Source organism: Bombus impatiens, unplaced genomic scaffold, assembly GCF_000188095.3.
Source record: "Bombus impatiens unplaced genomic scaffold, BIMP_2.2 scf_0627, whole genome shotgun sequence".
Classification (NCBI taxonomy): domain Eukaryota; kingdom Metazoa; phylum Arthropoda; class Insecta; order Hymenoptera; family Apidae; genus Bombus; species Bombus impatiens.
In genome coordinates this window covers 1-6,971 of record NT_177046.1, presented here as the reverse complement: position 1 = coordinate 6,971, position 6,971 = coordinate 1, and the positions used below count along the sequence as shown (strand labels likewise).

General features: G+C 45.3%; 2 non-coding genes across 2 annotated transcripts; both read left to right on the top strand.

Moving 5' to 3' along the window:
• Window positions 1–6,149: 6,149 nt before the first annotated feature.
• LOC112213344 lies at window positions 6,150–6,256 on the top strand. The gene has a single exon (XR_002947237.1). It is a non-coding gene; the product is annotated as a U6 spliceosomal RNA (small nuclear RNA).
• A 2-nt stretch (window positions 6,257–6,258) lies between these two features.
• Window positions 6,259–6,368, top strand: LOC112213345. Its single transcript, XR_002947238.1, has one exon. It is a non-coding gene; the product is annotated as a U6atac minor spliceosomal RNA (small nuclear RNA).
• Window positions 6,369–6,971: the final 603 nt, after the last annotated feature.

Below are 6,971 nucleotides of genomic sequence, written 5' to 3'. Positions count from 1 at the left end.
CCTATGGAATTGGCTTTGGAGATGAGAATATCCTCCACGGCGGACATAGGAGCCGAACCATTTCGGCGGGTAAAGGAGATAATGAAGGTGTTGACAATATCGTCGAATAGCACCTACATTAAGAACCTAACGGAGGTGGCAAGCATCATTGCCGCGGGCACGATGCAGCCGACGAGGAGGACGGGGGCCGCTTACGGCACTGAAGCAGCCAGAATGGCGGAGATGCGTGTGGAGGTACAGAAGAAGGAGATTGAAGTCATCCGGAAAGGGCGGGTTCCTCCGTCAGGAGAGTGCACGGTGTAACGCCACCACTTTAGAACTAGGACACCCTAAGAAGCATGTTGTGTCTCTCAGCACTCGAGAGGAAATTTAAAGAGCTCGGGCCTTCGCTAATGAGGACCCTATAGAAACACCTACGGGACTGGCGACATAGTCCAGAAACACGACAGAGGAAGGTAACTACGGTTGCTGATAATGCCACACAAATATCATCGCCCCCGATGGAGCAAAAGGATGGTGAATGGGAGGTGGTCGAGCCTAGGAAGAAGAAAAAGGGTATGAAGAGACCAGGTGTTTCCAAGGGGCCGGAGACCTCGGCAATGCCCCTAAAAGGAGCGTCAGTGTGGGCGCACAAGAAGGTGGTGCTCCCTCGCCTTTCGCGCTCATCTGTGATGACCCTGAGGCTGAGCGATGGGACGAAGACATCGTACGCCGAAGTGCTGGCGATGGCTAGACAGAACGTCCCGCTAGCCGAAGGCGGCACTGAACGAGTGAGAATCATGTAGGCGATGACTGGGCCATCATTCTGGAAGTTCCCGGGGATAAAGAGAGAGACAAAGCACCAGCCTTTGCAGCGCGGCTGACACAACGTCTGGACCCGGCCACGGTGAAAGTCGCGGCTCCAACAAGACCGGCGGAACTGAAGGTGACTGGGATTGACATCTCGGTCGGCAAGGAAAAGCTTCGGGACACCCTGGCTGGGGTCGGAGGATGCGAGGCACTTGACGTTCGAGTAGGAGACATCAGGATCTCCAGAGATGGTCTTGATTCAGCCTGGATAAGGTGTTCGACGGTAGCAGCGCGGAAACTAATCCGAGCGGGAAGGGTTGTTGTGGGCTGATCAATGGCAAGGATCGAAGCCATCCTGAAATGGCCCCTACAATGCTATAGATTCTTAGACCTGGGACACGTGAGAGCGATCTCTGACTCTACGGTAGACCGGGAGCAGCTATGCTACAGGTGCAGAGGCACCGGTCACCAGGTCAAGAGCTCCTTACTATCTCTGCTTTTCTTTCTAGTATATGTTTTGTTCTCATCATTTCCTTTTTTCCCTTTTTATTTTTCATAGTGTGCGGGGTCAGGTAACTACTTTGATCCGCCAATTCTGCTTGAGAATCGACTTTCATTTCGCTTTCCTGTCCCTTTCTTTCTCTTCCAAGTGGACTCCTTGCCAGTCTTCGTCCTGGCTTATACGTATTCGTCTCCCTCGTAATACCTTTCTTATTAATAGGTATTATAGGAATTTCCTCCAGTTTATTCTCACTTTCTAGAACAATCGCCCTTATCCTAATATTTTCTGACACGTCCCCCTCTACTATGAGAATTATCGGTATCCGCGTCACTTTCTCCATATAATTGATCCCTCGTCGCTTTTACCGAGCGGTAGTGTCCCTGGAATCGACCTTCCCCTGTCGTTCCTTTCCCAGTTGCGCCATAACCGTCGGTGCGAATGTCACGTAAAATCAAAAAAGGAAATCTCAAATGAAAAGAAAAATAAAATATAAAAAAATAAAAACAGAATTTATTTTTGAACACTTGGTTCACACTAATCACGACTTGATTCTGTACTCTACTCGTGACTTTTCAAGACTGAAGCTCTTACAATTTCACTTTCGATTGGATCTGTTTCTATTTTCTTCGTAACCCCTCAATATCCCCACTATCCACGCAATTTAGAACGCATTAGAACTTCCTGTCATCGATCTCGTTTTATTTTCGTGAACGGTTTTGAAGATAGAACCATTGTTTAAACTTTAAATTTAAGCTTCAACCAAAGGAGTTGTCCGCTGTGTCGGCTTGTGCGAACGGTGTTTTCAGCTACTGAAACACCCAATGATCTTCGCATTCCTCCTCCCATTGTTGGCAAAATATTGCCCGTCTTTGGGCAAGGCTTGCGAAATCACACAAATCCCACACAGAAAGGACTATTAAATACATCGTCGGGGTCAATCGAAAATTAAGAGCAATACCGGCATTGCTATTAACCGATATTCTTGCCATCGTTGCATGCGATTGTAAGAGAGAAATAGCAGAACAATTTCCCTTTGGAAATTTAACCAAAGGATCGTTCGCTGTGTTGGCTTGTGCAAACGGAGTTTTCGATTATCGAAAACACCCATCGATCTTCGCATTCCTCCTCCCACTGTTGGTAAAATATGACCCGTACGAAATCACACGAGTCCCACACAGAGAGGATCGTTAGAATCATCCTCGATTATTAAACTCAAAGGGCAAGAAAATCGTGGTAACAGAATCCATCGTAGTAAATGAATTGAGTTTCGGTTCTAACGGCAAACTACTACAGCGAAATTAAAAGAGAAGAAGAAGTCAAACGTAAAAATAAATTTATATAAAACAACGAGAAATCTCACATTCCTATCCAATCCAGCAACGCTAAAATATATATATATCCGGCTAATAAAATATATATAAAGGTAATAATCTAAGCAATTCTACATTCAAATAAAAATCCGTTCAACGAGGACAAATATTTATTGTTCCCAGCTTTAATCCTCTCCTGTGCCAGTATCCCTGCACATAGCAGGTTAGCTGAAAAGTGGAATTCGTTTACCAGTTGCATTAAGCGCCAGTTAACGCTACCCATTAAACAAAAAATAATAAAAATAAAATATTTTGAAATAGTCCTTAGACTATTTCTGGTGGCAGCAACTACCGTATTAATTAGAAATCTAAATCGGTATTACATACACAATAATATCATTTCAGTTTATTTCCCTTCAGATTGAATTCAAACTCAACGAAAAAAAAATTTTTCAGTAAAATCTAAATTTAAAATTTGATCGATGTCAATAAACTAATACGTAACATTAGAGGTAGTAAATATTTTGGAAGGCGTCCTCGACCGTTTCCACGCACGTCGCCTTCTAAAACATTCGGTGAAAGGACCGTTGGGATATCGATGGCTCATTAGGCACTTCGGCGATATACATTGTCGCCGAGTGCCGCCATATCTTTATCTCCATTATCAGTCCGTCGTATTTGAAGTGTGTCGGTTGTGACACGAGCCTTGTGAGGTATGAGTCACAACACCGACGGGGCCTGGAGGCTCCGTGACCCCTGGGCCGTAAATTTTTTAACCTTATTAGATATATCCATTTTTTTAATATTAATTATAGTTTAGTCCATATTCAAAGCTCAAGTTTCGCATAATTCATCATTTCATTTTCGTTTTCCTTTAACTAGCCCACTCCGTCATAGCATCGTTTTACCATTTCCATTTACCCAAAGTCCTTGCCAAAGTCGCCGTTGATATTTAAAGTCTGTAAATTTTGCCTGTGTCGATATGGCTTCAAAAGTCCACTCCTACTTGAAGTTAACTGAACAACCGTTTACTTCGCAAAACCTTATATCTGCTCCGTCCTTCTATATCCATTTTATTCCACTTTTGATTTATCTTACATAACTCGATGATATCCTAGTATTCAATTCTATGAGTAATACGCTTCTACGTATGTTGTTAATTTTAATTCCTTATACATTCTGTCGCGGATGGTTGACGCTGGCAGATGAAAAGAGAGTTTTGCGTTTCGTCCCAGGACTATCGGTGGACTCGTCAGTGAGGCTTTGCCCGGTAGTCTCTGCCTTAGACGTAGAGGGAGTCTCGCTAGGTGTCGTATTTGTATCATTCGCTCGTATATTCGACCGCTAGCGAGATAGGCAGACTCTGTTGTTGTCGTAGCCCTCTAGTGTTGGCGGTTGGTACCCGCGGATCGCCCGGGTGGTGTTGCGCCGCGTTGATGCCTCGACCTGTCGGCGTCCTGTTGATACCGATCCGCCACACATTCTACCTTCCATTATTCTCCTAAAATGATATTATAATTTATGTTATACAATTTCTTCTTCCAGTATCATGTGAATGTTATTCGTTCCTGCATTTTGGTTGGGCTAATTATTTACCTTTTATCTTTATTCCCTTATTACGTTTTTGTTTGATTTGTTTTGGTTGTGTTGCCGTTGATTTTTGAAGTTAGATTAAATGGTAGCGTTGTCTGATGTTTAATGCGATTGGCAATCAAACTTCACGTTTCGGCTAACATGCTACGCGCAGGAGTATTGGCACGAGAGAGGATTTATTATTTATATATGTTAGTTAGTTATGCACGCATTATCAGGTCCATTTATTAGAACAACAGACGCTCAGATTGATGTAATGTGATTATATACGGTTGATTTTTGTGGACGATTCGGCGAGTTTTTGGTTATGATTGGATTGCATTTGGATGGCTATCGATTTATGGCTAGGATTTATGACGACATATGGCTATGCTCACGGACTAAGAATGTAAATAATAGCTATTGATAAGTCTATAAAGGAAAAAAAAATTTCGGCGCAGGGAGTTTCGGAGCTTCCCGGCCCCGTCGGGATCTCGAGTGGCTTTCCGACGGTTATCGAGTTACTGGAAGAACGGCGGGAGGAGGTTGATCCCCAGGCACCCCGTCGACCAGTAAGAGCGACTGGGGAAAAAGCGATGACAATCAAAGAGATGAAGGAGGCAGCGGCTGGAGATGAAGCGAGAGTTGTCTCGGATATGACAATGAGCGAGAGTGTGACAACCTCAGTCATACCGAGGAATAAAGGGGGCGAGGACGGAGAAGAATTCAGCCCCTTTAAACCTAGCAGAACACTGCAGAGAAGCCCCGTGACTGGTGGCAGGACTGAAATGGAAGTGACCGAAGAATCTGAGGGCTCCTTCAGAATTAGGGATAGTGATCATAGCACTCCTTCGGAATTAGGGATAGTGATCATAGCACGCCTGTGGCAGGTAGAGGAGCGGTCACTCTGGCTAACAAATTGGCCCGGAGAGTGGCGGAAAGAAATGCCAGGACTAAACAGGGGAAATCGGCGATGGTTAGCGAAGCGGAGGATAGCGCCAGAGACGATACCCAGACGAGTGACGTCGATGACAATGACGTCATGATTTCAAAGGCGAAACTGAGATTGTTCACGCAAGCCCTTGCAGGGGCGGCACAAATGTTGAATGTACTAGTCCGAAAATTTTAATTGGGCAAGGACAAGGACGAGGGGATAAGAGAGATAGGAAATCTAATCAAAGAAATTCTATCGTCCTCGGAGCAATGCGGCGAGCAGAAGACAAGAAGGAGAAAGAGGAGAATGGAGCCTCTTCATGAGGAAAGAATGGACATTAGGATGTAAGTTCTGAAGGAGGTACCGATTGCCAGGGGGGATACCCGAAGAGGAAGGTGGTATCGCCGGCCGAAGTGACTAGAGCGGAGGAGCTAAAGAGGCCTAGGAAAGGAGAGGCTACCTACGCAGAGACGTGCGGTAAGGATAGCAGAAAGAAGGCGATAGAGAAGGAGTGCAGTGAAGACTCGGAAGGACGATGGTGGAGAGATGGAAAAGGGAGAGGAGAGCTCCCCTGGAACAGGCTATTGCTGGGGTGCGTCCGGGTGGCGAGGCGAGGGACTGGAACTGGGAAGCGAGGACTGGTGCGCCGAGGGACAGGAGAAGATAGGAGGCCATACTAGTCAAAGTGGAGGAAGGCTGTGAGTGGCTAGAGGTATATAGAAGAATAATGGCGGCAAGGAGCACCTTAAAAGGAGCCACTGGCGTGAGAAGAACGAGGGCGGGCCACATCCTAATCGAGTTCGATAGGATGGTTGCTGTAAACGAGGTGGCGGTAAGGTTGAGAGCCGCCTTGAGTGACAAAATAGAAGTGTCCGCTCTTGTGAAAAGGGCAACCCTACAGGTGAGGAATATTGACACCCTCACCAGCAAGGAGGCGCTGCTGGAAGACATCCAAAGCAGTAGGGGATAAATTTGCATGATGACATTGAGGTGAAGTCATTGATGATGGCTCCATGGGGCACCCAGGTGGCGGTGGTGGTGTGTACTTGCTTCGGCAGTACACATACTAAAATTGGAACGATACAGAGAATATTAGCATGGCCCCTGCGCAAGGATGACACGCAAAATCGTGAAGCGTTCCACATTTTGCAGTGTAGTATGAAAGGAGAGACAAACGTCTCTAGACTCCCCTAGACAAGGATGGAACACATATAAATGGTAAGGCACTGTCGCTTTTCGGCGGCTCTTACCAGATTTTTCGTCAAAGTCCGTTAGTCACGCTGGTAACATCCCAGTTGATCGTAAACCTCCGAACAGGACGGACCTCTCAGCCCCCGCCCCCAAAAAAGGACATCAGGCTTAGGTCCTGTGCACAGTGTGCGCGTCAAAGTAAACATTCATTCGCTAAAGGAAAAAGAAAAAGTGACAAAAACTGACAAAAAGTGAAAAATTTGCAGTGACATCATAGCTATAAATAAAAACAAAAATAAAATTATAAAATAAGACAAAATAACAGTATATAAAAAATAGAAGATATCGATAATGAAGCAAAAAGCAAGGAAATGGAACCCACCTTAGAATCAATTAAAAAACCCCACCAAAAGGAAAATAAACTCGCAAATAAGCGGCCAAGGATATCAACAATAGCTTAAGACTCCGCGCAAATGACGCTGAAACTCAACCCCCAACCAAACCTAGTTGCCAGGACCAAAGGATTAGAAGATATCCCAAAAAACACAGAAGAAGAGTATCTCTCCGCCCAGGACGAAAGGACTAAGGAAGTCAGAAACATGAGGCCCATAAAAGCTGCTTCGCCCCCCAGCGATCACAACAAAAAACAGATTTAGCTTACTAGAATCAGAAC